Source organism: Lithobates pipiens, unplaced genomic scaffold (genome assembly GCF_037356315.1).
Source record: "Lithobates pipiens isolate NorthernLeopardFrog02 unplaced genomic scaffold, aLitPip1_a1.2 Scaffold_18, whole genome shotgun sequence".
In the NCBI taxonomy this organism is placed as follows: domain Eukaryota; kingdom Metazoa; phylum Chordata; class Amphibia; order Anura; family Ranidae; genus Lithobates; species Lithobates pipiens.
Genome location: NW_027507758.1, coordinates 142,624,708 through 142,647,481, shown reverse-complemented (window position 1 = coordinate 142,647,481; position 22,774 = coordinate 142,624,708). Strand labels below are relative to the sequence as shown.

General features: G+C 38.0%; 1 protein-coding gene across 1 annotated transcript in view; it reads right to left on the bottom strand.

The window, feature by feature from the left end:
* The window catches only part of SLC24A3 (solute carrier family 24 member 3), a 568,031-nt gene that overhangs the window by 235,470 nt on the left and 309,787 nt on the right, over nucleotides 1-22,774 (bottom strand). The gene's annotated exons all lie outside the window — the stretch shown is intronic.

Sequence of the window (22,774 nt, the reverse complement as noted above, 5' to 3'; positions counted from 1 at the left end):
GGTTAAATACCACCAAAAGAAATCTCTATTTGTGTAAAGAAAATTATCAAAAATGTATTTGGGTACAGTGCTGTATGATCACGCAACTGTCATTCAAAGTGCGACAGCACTGAAAGCTGAAAAATGGCCTGGGCAGGAAGGGGGTGAAAGTGCCCACTGTTGAGGTGGTTAAAGGAACATTGCAGATTAATACAATAATGTTTATACAATAAAAAATGATGCAAGCTTTTAAAATACTTGCTTTTTCAGTGCTTTTACTGTACCTGCATTAGGTGTTAGGGTTTCTTTAAGACATTACCTAACTTAATGACAAACAGGAACTTTTTCTCACTCTTTCTGGAATCGTAGAAATGCTTGAATTTTTTTCAGAACTCACTTCTAACATTTCTTAAAGCAGAGTTCTGCCTAGTTTTTTTTTTTTTAAAGTCAGCATCTACAAATACTGCAGCTGCTGACTTTTAAAATAAGGACACTTACCTGGCCAGGGTGGTCGCGATGTCGGCACCCAAAGCCGACCTGTCCTTCGGCTCTCGGGTGGAGGCGCCGCCATCTTCGGTAAGGGAATCAGGAAGTGAAGCCTTTTGGCTTCACTTTCTGGTTCCTTAATGCGCATACACAACTCATGCTGCATGATCCCACTGGTCCCTGCTGTCTTCTGGGACCTGTGTGTCTCCCAGAAGACAGCGGGGGGGGGGGGAGCAGGAGAAAGCTCTGGAAGTGGTGTAGATACCCGCGGGTGGCTCGGCTATCTATGCCCAGTAGTGTGAGCATAATACCTGTATTAGACAGGTATCTGTTCCCCCATCCCCTCTGAAAGGTGCCAAAAGTGACACCGGAGGGGGGGGGGGGATTCCAAAAAGAGAAAGTTCAATTTTTGGGTGGAACTCCGCTTTAAACACAAGATTGATGAAGAAAGTACGTAATGTGCAATATATTTAACCCCTTCATCCTCACAATCTGTAGGTGAACGTTTTCAGACATGGTTTCTCTGTGCATTTATATTCAGTCCGAGGAGGACTTGACTGCACTCGCCAACACCAGTTGGAAATCATCCAGCATTGATCAGGGTTCATGTGATCTCTGTTATAGCCAATGATGGTGATCACATGAGGTTTGTTTGTAAATAAACCTACTAGCTGCAACTGTTCCCTTCCTATGTACCTGCTGTGCGGAGAGAGAGAGAGAGAGAGAGAGAGAGAGAGAGAGAGACAAATGCACTTGCACACTAATAAAAGATTTAATTTAAAAAGTAAAAAAAAATAAAAAAATTTTCATTTTGCCAGCCTATAACATGATCATAGAAGGTGGTACTAAATGAATCTTTTATTTCTTCTGTAGGAATTATTTAGGTTGGTAAACTAGTTATTATCAAATATACCTATGCACACAAACACTGCTACATTTGGTCTGCACATCAAGACTTCAATAACCTTTGGTCATAAAAGGGCTAATCAAGTGGTAGACCATATGTTTCTTTATCCAGTGCTGTGGATTTTACGTTGTATGGCAACCTTGGAAAGTGAGAATTCACAATTCACATTGTAGTAAAGCCCAATTCGTTTGTGTTATCTATACATTTCATTAGACTGCTTTGATCGGTGGTCCTAATTGTCAATCTGTTATTCACATATCTTGTTATAAAACACACTCCATATACATTATTGAATGAATGAATGAAATACTTGTATAGTGCACAATGCGAACTGAATCGCCTCAGTCGCTTGATGTTTACAGTCTGTACATTACACTGTGTTCTAAATGCTGAGTGTTCTGTGTGCATTCAGTAATACTCTGGCTGTATTCACAATCAATCAAGAATAGCTTGGCCTTTTACTAGTAAATCTTAGTTCTATAAATGTAGAAACTTTATGTTCCTTTGTAACGACTGAATACGTGAACTGTCATTTGACTGCAAGCACGTGTTGGTTGAGGTCCCAAATGAGCCTTTGTGTGATCTAATCTTCCAATATTTCACATGATCAAAGAGGAACACTAAATGTTGCCAACTGTAGCTTCCCTCGGTGTAAAAAGACAGACAGTGTGGGATGGATTTACTAAAGGCAAATAGACCGTGAACTTTGCAAGTGCCGTTGCACTTATTTAGTATATGTGGTAAAGCTCTTCTAATTATCATCATTCAATCATGTGCAAGCAAACGCTGTTTTTTTTAAATTTTCCTTGCACCTGATTGGGTATTCTTTACAAAGGGAAAGTTTACCACATTTACTAAGTGCAACTGCATTTGCAAAGTGCATGGTGTATTTGCCTTTAGTAAATCCAACCGTATACGTTTTACTGAGAACAGGAAATACATTTCCATTTGTTGTCCCCAACCCAACCTGGTTTCATCACAAGCTGATTAAGAGATTACACTATCTATATACTATGCAAAGTCCTCTGATCCCCCTACCTGCCGCTGTTATCTTAGAGTACTATGGGAGTTAGTAGTGCTGAAGAAGCTGTCATATGCACTCATCAAGATCATTGACCATGGCCGCAATTTCCACCCCCTCTCCTCCATTATAGAAGCCATATTATAGCTTCTATGAATCAAAAAACAAATTATGAATGAAGGAGGGATGGACGAATCAAAGGTCAACCCATCCATTCATAGAAGATATATTAAAGCTTCATGAATGGAGGAGGAGGCGGAAAGGTTACCTTCAGTGACACCAGCATATTATGATGGCAGGGTTAGGGGTATCATGAGGATGAAAAAATGCAGGTAATTCTGAAGCCGGCAACACAAAATACACTTCTCATTGACTTTAAGTAATGTCCCTTGTGCTGTTTTATTTTTTTACTACATTTAGGCTTAAACTTACTTTTGCTTGTCGCTGTTGGAGATTTTCCTTAATTTCCTGTTTTGTGAAAAGTTTGTCCCAGGATAAGAAGTAAGGGAAATCTTTCTAAAGCTGGCTATATTTTTATTTTTTTTGTTCAGCTACCAGGCTGAATGAAAAAATCTGAACTGATTCCCCCACCCACACATTCAAAGTGGATGGGAGAAGCCTCCCCGCTGCGATATTGTATTATATGTAAAAAAATTACACAGATCAGAGCTGCAGCCTTTGGCTTTTAGGGCGGTTGAACGGAAATTGATTGGTAGATGAACTTTAGTGGCCACACATGGATTGAAATTTGTTTTTATTTAAGCTCGAATAAGCTATTTTTTAGGCTCTTTTGCTTCTTTGAGCTCCTTCGAGCATCTTTAAAGCTTTTTTTGAGCATAAGTGTTTTTTTTTTCACAAACCCTCCTTTCAGCTCATTTTTCCTATTTATTTTTTTGTGTATTTTCAAGCTTTTTTGTGCTTTTTCATGCCCTTTGGTGCTTTTCACGCATTTTTGGGCACTTACGTTTTTTGCTTGAAAGCTCCTCTCAAAAATGCAAGCATGGTAGGGTTTTTTTCTGCCTGTAAGCCCTAGTACACACGGTCGGAAATTCTGACGGAAAATGTCCGATCGGACCGTGTTGTCAGATAATCTGACCGTGTGTGGGCTTTGTCGGACTTTTTCCGTCAGAATGTCCGACCAACAAAGTTTGAGAGCTGGATATAAAATTTTCCAACAACATGATCCGATTGGACTTTGTCCAATCATTTGTAGAGAATTCCGATCGGACTGCTCAGATCAAATTATGAGACCAAAGCTATTGGCTACTAGCCTTAACGTAGTCCTGTCGTAACGAACGAATGTCATCACGTTCCGAACGATCGGTTTTTCCGACAACTTTGTCCGACTGTGTGTATGCAACACCAGTTTCGGACAAAATCCTTCGGAAAAAATCTGACGGATTTTGTTGTTGGAATGTCCGACCGTGTGTACAAGGGCTAAGAGCATATGCCCGTAAACTCGTGAAAAATCCCATAGTGTGTATGGACACATTGGTTAACATGGAGGGGAGAAGGCAGAAATAAATGGGAGCTCAAAAGCCTGTAGAAGCTGCAGTGTGCATGAGCCCTTAGAACAAGTTACAAAAAATAATAAAGTTCCAAACCCTATAGTTTCCCTTTAATAAGTTTAGCAGCTTTTACTGGCACACAACATATTCATTGTATTTTTTTTTGCCACCCAACCAAAACATGAATGTCCCATCACAAGCAGTTTTATTGAATACAATACAATCATGAACTGGCATGGTGTATACTTCTATAAAGAGCAGGTGGTCAAAGAGTTCACCTTGTTCTCAGTTTGCTTTGTTTTGGTAGAGTTGTCAATGTTATGTGATGGGTCCATTTTAAGGCACCATCTCTTATATGCAGTAGTCCCTTTATCTTTGAACGTTCCACAGAAAGAACCAACAGTAAAAAGTTCCCGTTGTCTAATATGAAAAAAGAAACACTGCACTTGTTCAGTTATTGTATGTCTGTTGACGAAACATTTTCCTGTACACCAAAGGTGTCCTAGTGTCATATGCCACATAGACTGTGATTTTATAAAAGATTATTTTATATTCCTGTATCCCGTCAGCTTTGGTTTGATAACTACCTAAATGCAAGAAGACTTGCCGAGCAGAACTTTATCATGCTGCAAAGCAGGCGTGATTCATCTGGAATCAAATAGCCGAGTCTACAGTGACTCACAGATCTTTTGTTCATTGCTGTTTAAATAGATTTCCCGGTGAGAAATCACAACATAAAGTTGAGCAAGAGTTCCTGCGGTGTTGATATTTTGGAAGAAAGGTTTGTTATAATTGATAGCAAATCCCATCAAACCCTGTAGTTATTCCATCAATAAATCCACTCACTTCAGCTTTCAAATGTAAGAAAAAATAACGAATAAAATAAAAGTACACTAAAAGGCTTTCTCAGGCGCTCTTACCCTGTGGGGACACTTTGACGTAAAGCGTAGTAAATGTGTTTTCAGTTCCGGGGCCAGCGTGTTATTTTAAGATATATCTTCAAAAAATCTTGTATAGGGTAATAATAGAAGCCAAAAACAACTATAGGAGTTTATGGTATACATAAAAGAAAATATATACCCTGTGTTTCCAAAACATTTTTCTTGACTTTAATATATAAACTCATAATCTGACCTTTCCAGAATAAGCAAGCTTATTTTTCCTATTTTTTTTAAGGCTTGTGAAACACACGCAGCTTTCAAAATAGCTTGCTGGACAAGGAGGTCATGATATGGTAAGATGTTTATGAAAGTGGTAATTAGGAGAGATAAGAGACTCATACATTGCTTTAAAGTGTGTCAGATAAGAAAAAAAATATTCAATACATTTCCAATGTTTTTTTTTTTCAAAGGTGTTCTATCGGGTTGAGGCCAGGTCCATAAAGACATTGATGAGTGATTTTGGAGTGGAGGAACTTGCCTGGCCTGCACAGAGTCCTGACCTCAACCCGACAGAACACCTTTGGGATGAATTACAGCAAAGACTGTGAGCCAGGGCTTCTCGTCCAACATCAATGCCTGACCTCACAAATGTACTTCTGAAAGAATGGTAAAACATTCCCATAGGCACACTCCTAAACCTTGTGGACAGCCTTCCCTGAAGCTGTTATAGCTGCAAATGGTGGGTCAACTCAATATTGAACCCTACGGCCTAAGTCTGGGATGCCATCAAAGGTCATGTGCGTGTAAAGGCAGGCGTCCTAATACTTTTGAAATATAATGTATATATATCCTAGACATACAATTTAAAGGACCCATAAATCTTTTCTTGCCCACATACTATTAAACAGACTATCTATTTTTTTTTTTTTTATTTCCATAAAAAAAAGTATTACATTTTTTTTTAATCTTCTTTGTTTAAACGGTTATATTGCATAAACAAAATCTAATTAGACAGGTTGGACAATGTTTGGTCTCTTTCTATTCTTATGTTGAATAAAAAATGTTATTGGATAGGTTGGACAATGTTTGGTCATATTCTATTTCTATGTTGAATAAAAAAAAAAATTGGATGAGTTGGACACTGTTTGGTCATTTTAAATTTTAATGTTGAATTAAAACAAGTTATTGGATGGTTTGGACACTGTTAAGTAATTTACATTTTCTTGTTGAATAAACAAAAGTAATTGGATGGGTTGAACATTGTTTGGTCATTTTCTATTTTTATGTTGAATTAAAAAAAGAAAAGTTTTTAGATGAGTTGGACAATGTTTGTTCATTTTCTATTTTATGTTAAAAAAATAATATTTGGATGGGCTGAACAATGTTTAGCCATTGTGTGTCATGTCATTTAACTTTCATATTTCAGCTTTTGGGAGCAAAGAAAATTGATCAAAGGAAAACTGAAAACAACCTGCAAAAACGGAATTGCTTTGATTATAGCTATATACAAAAGAATGCAGTTTTTGCAGTTTTTTTTGCCCCCTGTGCTACTGTGGTTATCAATAGAGGGCAGGTCAGTGTCAGGAAGTCTGCTGAGTCCAGTGTGGGAAGTGCTGCCAAGAGGACCAGTCAGGATATGAAATTCTGTTTTTTGGAAATGATCCCTTCAAAGGGCCCAATAATAGAGTCCAGGAACTATGGACTTATGGACATTCCCCAATTCCAGGTAAGCACCAATTCTCTTTATTGCACTTATGCTTTTCTATGCACCGTTAGAGTAAGATAACTAGTGTAATGCAAAGTCAATGTACTGCCAACATTTTATAGAAATCCTTCTTTAAATCAGTGTTCATATTAAAGAAGAGTAATGTGATGTGTATGTAAAGAACCTTAATTTTTCAGTAAAATGCAGATTTATTTAAGCAAGAGGTTGTTAATGTATCTTACTAATATAAGTGCCATCGCAAGTTAATTTTAACATTGTGGTATCCAGAAAACCATTGGAAGCTAATCCATGCAACTCGGGTTGAACAGTTTTACCTGGAAATTCCGGGAAATTCTCTAAAAGAAGTAGATCTTCAGATATGCACACTTTAACCTTCTACATTGTGGCACACTACCAAGGATGGCGGGCAGTCTGAATTGGAAGTGACTGTGGAGGGTGATGGTGGCTCTGTTCAGTAGGAGGACAGTTGCTCTTTTTGTCCCACACCTCACAGCAGGATACTGATATTGATACTAATATTGGGATCTGCTGCAGCACGGGTTCACCTACGGACCAGTCCTGAGTGGTCCATAGGTGAGTGGTCCATAGCTGTGTGGTCACAAGGATAGGCCCTACATCAAGCACAAAGTAGGGGCTTCCAGTAATGTGTGTGAAATTAATTCAGTACAAAAGCAATCATGGAATTTATGTAAGAGGTGTCCAGGGAGGGACACAGGAGACTGGTGAGGCATGGGGTAAGCTCTGTGCCCCCATACTGCAACAGTTAATCACGTGGGAGAAGAGGGGTGGCAGTGTCTGTTGAATCCAGGTGGTAACTGAAGTCTGAAGAGTTAACTAAAATGACAGTTGGTCTTTGACCTGCCCTCCAGGGGGTGAGCTCCTTGACTCCATGGGCCCCACCTACAACTGTACATAACACTATAGAAAGAAAATACAATCATATTTTCCAGCTGCTTTTAAAACTGCTTTAAAAAGAAGTTGCCTCAACTGAAGATTCTCATTGGCATGTAGACCAATAGCTACTAAATACTACCTTAATTGTGCCATGTTCCTTATGTTTTGCACATGTTCTGTATTTTGTGGCTGATATATTGTGGTTGGGAGGGGGTTAATCATTCTTGGAAGCCCGATCCCTGGTGTGGTAACGCCTACCTTGGTGGCATATAAATATCAGGGGAGGCAGACCTCAATTGGCTGATTGGTTTATCTATAAGAAGTGTTTTAAGGGCCTGCTAAAGGATGTAAAGGGGACTTTGTGCTTCAGCAACCCCTTGGTGGGAACCCAGTCCCAGTGTGATATGGACAATTTCTTTATGCATGAAAATTTAAGATTCAAGGACCGGATCATGGGGCAGAGTAGTAGGTGCACCAGGGACAGCACAGTCAATGTTAATGATGATGATGATGAGCTTTATGTGTTCTGCATTAAATGAGAGAATCTTCAGTAAAGGTCTTAAGTCAGCAAATAATCTTTGCTGGTCTGGTTCTACTTTATGTCTACTTTATGTAAGGAGAGAGGTAGGTGAGGTTGTGACAGGGAGTGCTGCCTTAATGCTACTTCAAGCGTTTGCATGCAATTCTCCTGACAGCCTCTGGGAGGTAGAAGATCTCTACAGCAATCCTCTCCCCTTCTTCCCAAATCTGCCCACAGGCATAAAAAGACAGTCAGATATAAACAAAAATATAACAGCTGAACAATCTGTTTATATTCCTATGTGTATTCACTTGTGTGATTGGCTGTAAATGTCAGTTCTGTTCTTATCTCTCCTATGACAACGACATGATCGGCTATCAAGGGGTTATTTACGAAAGGCAAATCCACTTTGCACTGCAAGTGCACTTGAAAGCTCAGTCGCTCTAAATCTAAGGGGTAGATCTGAAATGAAGGGAAGCTCTGCTGATTTTATCATCCAATCATGTGCAAGCTAAAATGCTGTTTTTTATTTTCTTTGCATGTCCCCCTCGGATCTACACCGACTTCACTTCCAAGTGCACTTGCAGTGCCTTTAGTAAATAACCCCCTATCAGTTTAAAATGTGTATTCTGATATCAACTATTTCTCCAACTGAGTGCTAGTTCACACCAGATGCAGTTCCGTGCTCTTTTTTTCTGCACTAAAAATGCATGCAGTGTTTTCCATGTATTCCAATGGCCAGTGCAGTCAGTTTCCAGTGCAGAAAAAAATAGTAGAGCGTGCTGCATTTATTTATTCATCAAAACTAGAGAAAAGAAAATGAGCACAAACTTGGAGTTGTTGACCAAAGTGAACAATCATATTTTGTGTTTTTTTATTTTTTTCTCAATATGTAATACATTTTTAATGTGTTTTTGATGGACCTTGACAAAATTTAGAATATTTTATCTACTGCTGTGTTTGCATTTTCATGTTGCTAAGTGCCTGCTCCCAATTACATTATTTTTAAATGTAATTAAAGGAAAGGCTAGGGGCCCATTCATACTGTGTGGTGATTGGTGCAAGGCACTGCTCCCCACCGCTGGTACAGAACAGACACTAGCCTGCATGCTAAGTGGATAGTTTTAGTATGCAGGCATGTGTGACTGACCTCTAAAAGTTTTCCTTTTATCTGAAGAAGGTAGTGATGTTGTAAATTTGAATTAAGAGGGTAGAATTTTTTTATTTTTTTATTTTTTCAATACGCAGTTACCCTTTAAGTGTTTGCTGTTATATATTTTTCTAAACAGCAGATGAGTACAATAATTATTATAGCAATTGAACAGCAGTTAATACAATGAGATGCTGAACAAGACTGCAATAAGCATGCTGTGCATGACTTACCATTCAAAACAACATAACTAAATCAGCACCATGTAGCACAAATCAATATTACATTTAGATTTCAATGACAAATATACAAAGCTCCATGACCAAGATAATAACATCACATGCACAATTAAATCTTCCAATACCTCAACAGAAATATCACAGACAACATCATTTACTCAGAGTACCAATACCCCAAATCTCAGAGGTTACAGTGCCTTGCAAATGTATTCACCTCCCCATTTTTCGTGTTTTGTTGCCTCACACATTAACATGGATTGTTTGAGGATTTGCATCATTTAATTTACAGAACATCCTCACAACTTTGACGATTTTTTTATTTTTTTATTGTGAAGCAAATAGGAAAAATTACAGAAAAAGTAAATGTGCATAACTATTCACCCCCCTAAAGTCAATACTTTGTAGAGCCACCTTTTGTGGTTATCACAGCTCCAAGTCGCTTTGGATAAGTCTCAATGAGCTTGCCACATCTTACCACTGGGATTTTTGCCCATTCCTCCTCCCAAAACTGCTCCAGCTTCTTCAAGTTGGATGGTTTGCGCTTGTGAACAGCAATCTTTAAGTCTGACCACAGATTTTCTATTGGATTGAGGTCTGGGCTTTGACTAGGCCATTCCAACACATTTACATGTTTCCCCTTAAATGACCCAAGTGTTGCTTTAGCAGAGTGTTTGGGGTCATTGTCCTGCTGGAAGGTGAACCTCCGTCCTAGCTTTAAATCACACACAGAGTGATACAGGTTTTGCTCAGGAATATCCTGTATTTAGCACCATCAATCTTTCCCTCAACTCTGACCAGTTTCTCAGTCCCGACTGCTGAAAAACATCCCCAACAGCATGATGCTGCCACCACCATGTCTCACTGTGGGGATGGTGTTCTTTGGATGACGTGATGTGTTGGGTTTGTGCCAGACATAGCGTTTTTTTTTATGGCTAAAAAGTTACATTTTAGTCTCATCAGAGCAGAGCACCTTCCTCCATACATTTTGGCAGTCTCCGACATGCCTTTTTGCAAACTCAAAACATACCATTTTGTTTTTTGCTGATAGTAATGGCTTTCTTCTGGCCACTCTGCCATAAAGTCCAACTCTATGAAGTGTACTGCTTATTGTCATCCTATGTACAGATACTCCAGTCTCTGCTGTGGAACTCTGCAGTTCCTTCAGGGTTACTTAGGTCTCTGTGCTGCCTCTCTGATTAATACCCTCCTTGCTCAGTCCATGAGTTTTGGTGTGTGGCCGTGCCATGTTCTTTATATTTGGTTATGATAGATTTGATGGTGCTCCTAAGGATCATCAAAGATTTGGATATTTTTCTATAACCTAACCCTGCTTTGTACTTCTCAACAACATTGTCTCTTACTTGTTTGGAGAGTTCCTTGGTCTTTATGACAGTGTTTAGTTAGTAGTGCCTCTTGCTAAGGTGTTGCAGCCTCTGGGGCCTTTCAAAAAGGTGTGTATATGTAATGGCAGATCATGTGAGACTTAGATTGCACACAGGTGGACATCATTTGACTAATTATGTGACTTCTGAAGGTAATTCGGTTGCACCGGAGGTTTTAATGGGTTTCATAACAAAGGGGGGGACGTTTTTAATTTTTTATATTTTCTTTAAATTTTACAATATTATTTTTTATAAAATGTTACAATTTTTTTTAGGAGCCCTGTTATGGGGCTTTGGTGAAATATCAGGGGTCTAATCAGACCCTTTATGTCTAATTTTTCAGACAGAGAAAGAAACTGAGGACAGAGATTGGCCAATCCCTTTCTTTGCAGCCTGCAGTAAACATATTTTACAATGCTTCAGTTAAAGAGTAAAGACAGAGTAAAGACAGGAGCGACCGGTACAGATCACTCACTGTGTTCATTCAGAAAAAGAAGGGGTCGGTTATTTAAATAGCCCCTTCCCCACTCCTGTGTGCATGCCTATGGGAGCAGAGAATTTTCACTTTGCAAAATGAATCAAACTGAAACTGTGTTCTTTCATGAAATGACAAAAAAATTCTATTTGTTTTGCCCTTGCATGCAAGTGGACACTCAAAGTGAATGCTCTTTTCTACATTAGTAAATTAATGTGTTGGTTCTGTCTATTTTGCAATTAATCTTTTTTGAGATCTTTCCATTGTCCAGTTTGTTTATTTTTTGTACAATGTCTCTTTTGTTTGCCTGTGAAATTTCTGGCACTAAAGAAATATATGCTTTTTTTCCTCCATAGAGATAATTGTTATGTGCCAGCTTCTTGGCCCTGGCTCTGGTCTTGGTTTGATAATTTCCTGGTAACACTTTGTGGTTCTGTGGGACTATATCACGTGATAGACAGAACTGCTTTGAATCTTGTGGCTGGATTCCTGCATAGCCAACATAGACTATAGTCTGGGGTGGTAGGGGTGTCAGAGGGCATACAGCCACCGACACTCAACATTGCTGATTGTCAGCAACACATTCTTATATATAATAAAATGTTCAAGACTTCTGCCACTGCCATCCATCTGGGGTCTTGTAGTTCCTGTACATTTTCATAGGTGGAATTCTACACTTTCTGTTCCCTCACTCTGACTTTAAACCTAGAACCCAAATGCTGGCATGATTTCACAACTCTTGGCTAGCCTTGTGAGCAAGCATCTATCCTTGTGCGCAAGCCAAGAGCAGTGAAGGTTGGTTTTTGGGTGGAGACTCAATTGCATGCAGTCTTTTTTTTACAATCAATAAATACAGAAATAGGAGCTAAGTTTTGGAGTGCAGATAATATTTTTCATATCTCTAATGTGGGGTACACACTACGATCGTCTGATTTTCCTCATTGTTTCACAGCAAATCAGATCAGTTAAACAAAAATTTGTACGAAAATTCTCGTATGACAAAGGCTTTTTTTGTAGTTTATTGTTTCTAATCATGTGCAGTCTTTCTTTTCAGATTTTTCTTGTACAAAAATCATATGAAAACGGTACACATTGAATGAAAATCATTCGTTCTGTTCCTGTACGAGAAAAATTTTGGAGTTTGTCCTGGGAATTTTCAGACGAAAAGTCGGAATCGGCTGTGGAAAATGGACGAAAATGTTCGCCCGATTTTCTTATAGTGTGTACGAGCCTTAAGACTGCTAGATACGTATGGCCTTATTCAGTAAACAATGTAAGCACAACATGTTAACTACAAGCTACAGCCACCTGGAGCAAACAAACAGAATTCACTTTAACCCCTTCCCGCCGAGCGTACGCAGATCTGCGTACTCGGTTTCCAGGGGGTATACCGGGATGAAGCCCGCACCTGCAGGCATCATCCCGGTACCGTTTTTTACAGCGGGCGATTGGCTATCCAGCCATAACAACCGAAGCGGCTAAAAGCCGCTCGGCTGTTATGCCGGAAGAGCGGGAGGGGACATCCCCCCTCCCGCCGCTGTTACCGGTGCTCCCGCTCGATCGGGAGCACAGATTCAACATCCAGGGAGGAACTGGAATGAAGCCGTAATTGGCTTTGTTCCAGTATCCTAATAGTAAACACGGAAGCAACATCATGACGTCACTTCCCGTTTACTCGGCTGCCAATGGCACCGGTTTAAAAAAAATATACGGTATTCAGAATCGCCGTTTTCGGCGATCTGAATACATTGAAGTGTAAAGGAGGGATGGGGGGTCTTTTAGACCCCCCCATCCCTCCATAAAGAGTACCTGTCACCACCTATTACTGTCACAAGGGATGTTTACATTCCTTGTGACAGCAATAAAAGTGATCAAATACAGTTAGAGCCACACAGTCACACAGTCAGAGAATGCAGTTAACCCCTTGATTGCCCCTAGTGTTAACCCCTTCCTTGCCAGTGACATTTACACAGCAATCAGTACTTTTTTATAGCATCGATCGCTGTATAATTGTCAATGGTTTCAAAAATGTGTGAAAAGTGTCCAATGTGTCTGCCATAATGTTGCAGTCCCAATAAAAACCGCAGTTCGACGCCATTACTAATAAAAAAATAATAATAGATATGCCATAAATCTATCCTCTATTTCGTAGACGCTGCAACTTTTGTGCAAGCCAGTCAATATACGCTTATTGTGACTTTTATTACCAAAAATATGTAGAAGAATACATATCGGCCTAAACAGAGGAAAAAAATTAGCTTTTTTTAAAAAAAAATGGGGATATTTATTATAGCAAAAAGTACAAAATATTGTGTTTTTTTCAAAATTGTTGTTCCTTTTTTGTTTAAAGCGCAGAGATCAAATACCATCAAAAGAAAGCTGTATTTGGCATCGCAAATTTTCAGTTAAAGCGACACAGTGCCGAATCGCAAAAGATGGCCCGGTCATTGAGCAGCCTAATCTTCGGGGGCTGAAGTGGTTAAATGGTTACAATGACTCTTTAAATATCCTTTGGCTTAACAAAAACAACATTATTTTGAAATAACACACACAGTCTTTGATTTGTGTCGTTAGAATTCGATTGGAGTTCAATGTAAAATTAGATTCGAATTTCAGTCCAAATTTCCAAAATTCAGACAAGTTTTGTTATGTTATTCGGAGGATTTGGTAAAATTTGTTTATATTGTAATCCGGGTATTCGGATATATCCAAATCTCCGGATAATGAAAAATTTGTTTGAGTATTAATTTGGAATGAAACACACAGCACATGTCTACTTGACAAGTTAACAATAAAAGTTATTACTTATATAAGTAAACAATACAGCATTACTAGTGGTGTTTCTCCCAATTGCTCAACCCTTCTCCCTCATTCTCCCTCATTCAAGGGACATTACCTAGCTTCTGCTGCACAAATGCCATTACCGAGGATCCACTGTCCATGAGCCGCTGCCTTTTCCAAGAGCTAACCTTCAGTCCCATTGACTGAGGGTCACTATCCATCATCCCCGTCCCCCATTCAAAAGCAAATGTCCAGCATCTTTTGCCAAAAATGCCACTGCTCAGCACCCCCTCTATCACAAAAAAAAGCTACTTTCCAGCTTCTCCTGCCTCTGCCTAGACTCCCAATCCATGATCCACTCCAATACATATACAGTATATTGCTTGTATATACATATATAAATAATGAAATGTTAGATTGTTAAACTATTTTTTTTTTGCAAAAGACAGATGTGGTCTGATCTATTGTGCAGCCTTAAGCAACAATTGAATCACTAGGGTCTTGGCTACAGCTTACACAAATAAACATACACATTTATGTTACAGCAGTATATTCCATTTGACCGCATCAGTGATTGCAGACATCTTGCTCATTCCCAATCCAACTGATAAATCATCCCTGTGGATTTATCCTTTTGAAAACCTGCAGCCTGTGATGTGTATCCTTTTTTTTTACTTGGAATCATTCTATTTTTCATTGTGAATCATTTCTAAATGTATATACAGTATATATACAGTGCATTCATAAAGTATTCAGACCCCCTTCGCTTTTTTCAATTTTGTTATGTTGCAGCCTGATACTACGGTTGTTAAAAACATTGTTTCTCATTAATCTACAATCAGTACCCTATAAAATGTCACCCACTAAAATTCTATGTGTACACTTTGTCATTATGAGGTACTGAGTGTAGATTAATGAGAAATAAATATATAATATTTCAACAATTGTAACACAACGAAATTGAAAAAAGTGAAGGGGTTCTGAATACTTTATGAATGTACTGTATATATATATATATATATATATATATATATATATATATATATATATATATATATACTGTGGGTATAGAAAAGATTTACCCCCCCTTAATTATATTTTGTTGCATTGCAGCCTGAAATGAAGACAGGCACAGTTTTTCTCTTATCCATCTGTATTTACTCAGTGCAACTTATATTATCCAATTGAAAGACCACCATGACAAAAATAAATACAAAAAAATTCAAACTCACTGAGTTAAAAAAAAATCACACCCTCCTAAAAAGGACTTGTAAACTCAATTAGGTGTAGCTAATCATCTTCTCATTGGTACACAAAGCCATTTGACTTTCAACTGTAATCAGTTGTGGCCATTTTGATCAGCTTGCCATGAAAAGGGCTTTCCTTGAGCATTTCAGTCCCTGATAGTGCAACTGAAGCAAACAATCAATTATTATGCCGTGTACACATGACCGGACTTTCCGTCGGAAAGAACTCTGATGGACTTTTCATCTGATTTTTTGATGGAGTCCTGCTGAAACGGACTTACCTACACACGATCACACCAAAGTCCGATCGTTTAACGTGATGACGTACGACGGTCTAGAAAAAGAAAGTTCAATAGCCAGTAGCCAATAGCTGCCCTTGCGTCGTTGTTAGTCTGTCGGACCTGCATACAGACGAGCATTTTTCTCGATAGGAACTGGTTCCGGTGAAAACATTTGAAACATGCCCACACGCGATCAAATTGTCCGACAGATTAGTTCCGTCTGAACTTTGCTATCGAAAAATCCGGTCATGTGTATACGGCATTAGTAATAAGGTACTGTCAAAAGATCTCCGGGAAAGTTGTGGACAGGAACAAGTCAGGAGATGGATGCAAAAAAACAAAAAACAAAGGCTTTATCAATGCCTAGAAGCACAGTGAAGTCTATTATTAAGAAGTGGAAGGTATTTGGTACAACACAGACCCTTCAGTTAGGACGTCGCTCCAAACTGGATGAAAGAGCCAGGAGAAAACTGTTCAGAGAAGCTAACAAGAGGCCTACAGCTCTGAAAGTTGCAGTTGCAGCAAATTATGACAAAGATTGGTCATTGTGTGCATGTGACAACAATATCACAAATTTCCCACAAATGTGGCTTGTATGGGAGGGTTGCAAGGAAAAGGTAATTCCTTAAGAAAGGCCACATGCAGTGACGACTGAGCTTTGCCAAAACGCACCTTGAAGATTCTGAGGCCACATGAAGACTAAAATTGAATTATCTGGCCCCAACACTAAACAATATTTCTGGTGGAAATCCAATACAGCTCACCATCCAAATAACACCATTTCCAACTCGGTGATTCTGCTTTTTTTTTTTGACATGTTGGTGTTATATCTTTCACGTGGATGTAAAAAGCTACACTGAGTAAATACAGTTGTATACAACAAAAACTGGGTCTTTATTTCAGACTGCAAAGCCAAATGTGATTATTTTAAAGTGGAGTGATTCTTTACTATATCATATACAATGGAACCTTGGATTACGAGCATAATCCATTCCAGGAGAATGCTTGTAATCCAAAGCATAGAACGGCTCCGAACCGTTCCGAATGTCACCGACACCCCTGCACCTCTGGCCAAATGTGGTACTGCACACCCCTTTGGCTTGAATCCTCCTCGTTTTGTTAGACAACACTCGCAAACCGAGTCAGGATTTAAAAAAAAAGTTGCTCGTCTTTCAAAACGCCTGTAAACCGTGTTACTCGTAAACCAAGGTTCCACTGTATATAGATATAGATATATATATCTGTCTAGATGTACATATAGATATGTACATTAACGCAAATGGGTGTACAGGTACATCACTTAAAATTTCCCACTGCGTGGTTGCACGCGTGCTGCCGGCGTCACGCCCATGACCCTGCCGCGAGCTCCGTGAGTGTGGTCGCGGGTCCCGCGGACTCAATGTCTGCGGGGATACCCGCGATAGTCTCATGGAGAGGAAGCATGGGGAAATGCTGATGTAAACCAGCATTTGACCGTTCTGCCTAGTGACAATGACACTGGTCACAGCTCCCGGTGATCAGTGTCGTGTCACACGTAGCCCACCCCCCCACAGTTAGAATCACTCCCTAGGACACACTTAACACCTGCAGCACCCCCTAGTGGTTAACCCCTTCACTGCCAGTCACATTTACAGTAATCAGTTCATTTTTAATCACTCTGTATAAATGTGAATGGTCCCAAAATAGCACCAAAAGTATCAGATGTGTCCAGCATAATGTCGCAGTCACGATAAAAATCACAGATCGCCGACATTACTACTTATAAAAAAAATAATAAAAATGCCAAAAACTATCCCCTATTTTGTAGTCACTATAACTTTTGCGCAAACCAATCAATAAATGCATATTGGGATTTTTTTTACCAAAAATATGTAGAAAAATACATATTGGCCTAAACTGAGGAAAAAATGTTTTTTATACAATTTTTGGGGGATATTTATTATAGCAAAAAGTAAAAAATATTGTGTTTTTTTTTCAAAATTCTCGCTCTTTTTTTGTTTATAGCGCAAAAAATAAAAACCACAGAGGTGATCAAATACCACCAAAAGAAAGCTCTATTTGTGGGGAAGAAAGAAAAACAATTTTGTTTGGGAGCCACGTCGCACAACCATGCAATTGTCAGTTAAAGCGACTCAGTGCTAAATCACAAAAAAATTCTGGTCTTTGGGCAGCCAAATGGTGCGGGGCTGAAGTGGTTAAAGTATAACTTCAATAATTTTTTTCATCGGGAGCTGTGATCACTGTCATGTCAGTGGTAGCCCATCCCCCCAACAGTTAGAATCACTAACTAGGAAACACTTAACCCCTGGATCACCCCCCTAGTGTTTAACCCCTTCCCTGCCAATGTCATTTACACAGAAATCAGCGCATTTTTATAGCACTGATCGTTGTATAAATGACAATGGTCCCAAAATAGTGTTAAAAGTGTCCGATGTGTCCGACAATAATGTCGCAGTCAGGATAAAAATTGCAGATCGCTGCCATTACTAATAAAAAAATAATAATAATAAAAATGCCATAAATCTATCCCCTATTTTGTAGACGCTAATACTTATGCGCAAACTGATCAATATAGGCTTATTTTTCGTTTTTTTTTTACCAAAAATATGTAGAATACATATCGGCCTAAACTGAGTAAAAATATTTGTTTATATATATATATATATATATATATATATATATATATTTGGGGGTATATTTATTATAATAAAATGTAAAAAATATTGTTTTTTTTTTCAAAATTTTCGCTTTTTATTTGGTTATAGTGCAAAAAAAATTAAAACTTCAGAAATTATCAAATACCACCAAAAGAAAGCTCTATTTCTGGGGAAAAAAAGGATGTCAATTTTGTTGTGATGTAGCGTCACAGGGCCGCGCAATTGTCAGTTAAAGCAACGCAGTGCCGAATCGCAAAAAGTGCTCTGGTCAGGAAGGTGGTAAAATCTTCCAGGGCTGAAGCGGTTAATGTTTCATTTATTTAGGATAGTTATTTAGGTTTTTATCCATTAAATGTTTTCCAAACAAACTTAAAAGTGTTCCTATTTAATTAACACCTGAGAGATATTGGCATAGCTTGCACTGCCTTTTTGTGTAATTTTTTGCGCATAGGACATGCTGTCTTTGGTATATATTATTAGCTAAAAATAGGAGAAATGATGTTATATAGTATGCTGACCTACATACTGGATCTACTAATGTAAGAAGTCATGTGGGAATGTACAGTATTATGGAACTATTATACTGACATTTTAATATATTCACAAAATTGCCTCTATCAATAAATAAATGAATACATTTACAGTATAAAAATAACCATTTGCTGTAATGCTGGTATGAATATTTGGTTATGTATACAACTATTTACAGTAATTCTGGTATTAGGTTATGAATACTGTATTCTCTGGGCTAAAGTATATAAGCATTTCTCAAGGCACCTGCAATGCTTAGAAATGCTTGGCAAAAATATGCATTAAAGCAAACCTTTCCATAGGAAACCTTAAAGCCCAACTTGAAAATAATGTTTTTTTTTTTTTTTTTTTAACTGAGGCTTCAGTATGTGTCCCTGGCATCAATACTTACCTCTTCTCTGGCACCATTTTCAGGCAGTACCTCTTCTCCACCACATGATGCCTTCAGACTTCTGGGTTGAATGACACCCAGCAGGAGCATAGGTCAATAACTAATAGGTAGGCATGGAAGGCAGGTGATAACATACAAACAGTGATAATATTTATAACAGTGTAGACTCCTTTATCCTACACCCTCTGAAACGTTATTGCTAGCAGTACTTTTTTGAAGGATTGTAATTTTTATTTCATGGGGCTGGTCCCCCCTAAAATAGAGAGGAGCTGTTGGTTTATTGTGTTAGATTGGTCTAGGTATGGTGGACCATCTTTCTTAGGCAGGCTGTTACTTCCTGTTCTGTTTATCCAGTGGCTTGCCCGTACTTCCTCATTCACTGACCTGGCACAGCTAAGCAGTTCAGAAGTTCAGACTTTTCCTGGGACAACCATGCAAATACCATTATAAGAAGGTAGTAGTCATCAAACACAGCTTTCCTATTTTTCTTAGTGCAGCTCAGTGCTCACCAAGAGTGCCTTTTTGTGTGCAAGCACTTTAAAAAATATATTTTAAAACAAAACAATGATGGCATTAGGTCATCTTTTCTTTGCTTTAAAGTTTGGTATATACCATACTGGAAACTGGTCTCTTCAACCACCATGTCTCTCTCACGATCTCGCTCATATATCTGTATTACAGGCAGTGGAACATATTGTTCTGCTCTGAACATGTTAAAGGTTGATGATATTACCATTAGCGACCATTAGACTCCTCCCTGCCTATTCCCACTCTGTTTAGTGGTCAGCTCTTTCAACATTACGCATCTTTTATGGATGTATTATGGAAGTATAGAGGGGCATCTCTTTGCAAGTATGGTGGAACATCTGCTCTTTCAACGTGAATACTATGGAAATGGCATACAAAATATTTAACTAGTATCTCACTTTAGTAAGGATAGCTTATTTCATCCTCAATTACTGTAACTTTTGTTTCCATGGATGTAATGAAATAGGTGACATTATACATATATAACAAATATACTTTATATAGGTTTTGGTCTTATCAGTAAGACTTGATTAAAAAATAAGTGGCCTAAGATGCAAAGGTGGACCCTTGACATGGAAGGGTTAATCGTTTAATAAAAAGAAAAACCTCAAACCTCCCCCCCCCCCCCCAAAGAATGGAATTATTTTATCCTATTGGCAACCAAATAGTCATAAAGCATAAAAAACAACAAACAACCATTTTTTTTAAAGTTACTGGAAAATTTCATGGTTAACAAAATACTTCCCTGTGTTCTTCCAGATTCCTATAATCTATGATTTGTATCAGTAATCAATAATTTCTAGGAAAAATCCTAAAAATCTGGTCACCCTGATTGCCCATGCTTATCCAGAATAACACTTTCACCACTCATCTCATAATCAGATACAAACCCTGTAAAATCTGATGAACTGACCACATCCAATCCAATGTCTCACTCTTTCCTTTCTCTGCCCACCTACCTTTAGCTGCAATTTATTTTTCTGGATTGATCCAACTATGGGCCTAAATCTCTACCAGTTGGCACGCTAGTACCAACTTTCATGTTTCTTTCTTTTCTTTTTTTCACATACAGATATCTGACATATAACAATTGATTTAACTAAAATCTGTACTACAATGTGAAATAAGGCCTGTTATAATATATTGTATCATTTTAGTTTGATCCATATACACCTACTATTTCTTACTATATCTGTAACTTAAATGACATTAACTTGCTTATGGTAATATAACTGGAATAGGAATGCACACAATTTCAAGGGTACATAATCATGTTCATAAGGTGTTTCTGGAGCATGATAAATGGCATGTCAATATAGCCCTAAAAGGTTGATGAAGGAGAATTACAAATAGCAAAGGCATTTTTTCATTGTTTCCTTTGAGGGTGCTGGATAACCCATCAGTGGTTACGCTCTAAGAAATATTAATAATTCTTTGGTGACTGTGTCGGTGTTATTTTGCATGTGAAATTTAAAAATGATATAACTAATTTTTGTGACCTACTATATATAAAATAACATCCTCTGCAGGGTGATGTGATTAGGTTTTCAACAAAAATCGAACCTTAAATTTCTATCAATTTTACAGTGAGAGATGCAGGGTACTAGTAGGTCTCAGCCTTTTTCTATCAAGACAGCTTTTCAGAGGCATAAGCAAAGGTTTTGCTATACTATTATTTTGAATTATGTTTTTAGCCAAAACTTTTGGACAGAGTGGGGGACAGATAAAAACCCCTTCTAGGTTTTTACTGACATCTGCCACCCAGCTATTTGTCCTGGTGACCATTGTCACTGAGAAAAAAATTATGGAAAATACAAAATACAGTTGTTACCAGAGCAGGCATAGAGGGTAATTTTTCCAACAGGGACATCTATTCTTGTAACTACTGAAAGGGAATTTCAAATAATTCATCTTACTTCCTGTTGTTTTTCTGGGGTGGGAAGATAAGTAAAATCTCTCCAATTGGAAACACACAACAAGCCAATACAAGCCAAGCCAATAATAATTAAAAAAATGACAGAGGTTCTAACTATTCCCCCACTCTATCCAAACATAAAAGTAAGTTTTGACTATAGATGATAGATGATAGAGTTAAGGTAATCTGTTTTGTTTTTTTGTTTTTTTTACTATTTATTTATTTACTATAAATTTAAAGATTTTATTTATTAATGATTTAAGATTTGTGTAAATTGGGAGGATAATTTGGATAATACATGCACACTTACAATGGTGGAAAGAAAAATAGAGTTGCACAATGTCTAAATCAAAATTTTGCACAATTGTTTATTGGACATTGCTTGCATTTACAAGAGTGCAGTGTAGTTTTTATTCCTTTTCACATTGTTGACTTAATTCAAGAAATGCAACTCTAATATTTCTTTAATATTTGTTTAAGATTGGTTTCTGACCATGGAACAGGTACAGGCATACCCCACTTTTAAGTACACAATGGGGTTTATTTACTATCTCTGGTAAGTGCAAAATCAGGCTCACTTCTGCATAGAAACAAACGAGTTTCTAACCCCAGATTGTTCAATTAAGCTTTGGTAATAAAACTTGGAAGCTCATTGGTTTCTATGCAGACGTGAGCCTGATTTTTGCACTTTCCAGCCTTAGTAAATAAACCCCATTGTGTACTTAAAGGTGGGGTATGCCTGTACATATATAATTTTTCACATATTTAGGTCACATTCATTATTGTTTTGTGTGGGTGTAGATTAATAGTTAAAGCCTCAGACTGCCATGTTTTTTGTGTCTTCCACCAAACCTGTCCTTCGCCCTGTATGTTTCCAACCTTTATCACTGACTGGTCATGTTGAATACTTGGTAGAGACTCCTTAAACTCCTACTACTGGTAGTAACACAGAGGATCCATTAAAGATGTACCTGTGTGTACCAGGCCTAATATACCTGGGGTTGGTTTGAGGATGTGCATTTGTCCTCAATGAATGTTTTTATTCTTTATACAATAGAATAGTATTTTATGGACCCAGTATATCTAACTATATTCCATGGTCTTCAATTTCCTTGTGTGATATTCTATGGCTAATACTGATCTGGGATTAGATTTGGCTGGTAAGTAACATGGTCCAAATATTTTTGCATCTAGTTAGGAAAGCTCGTCTGACTCAAAAATACACCAATAAGCAAGGTATGTGTGTACCAAGTACAAATGCAAAAAACAAACAAA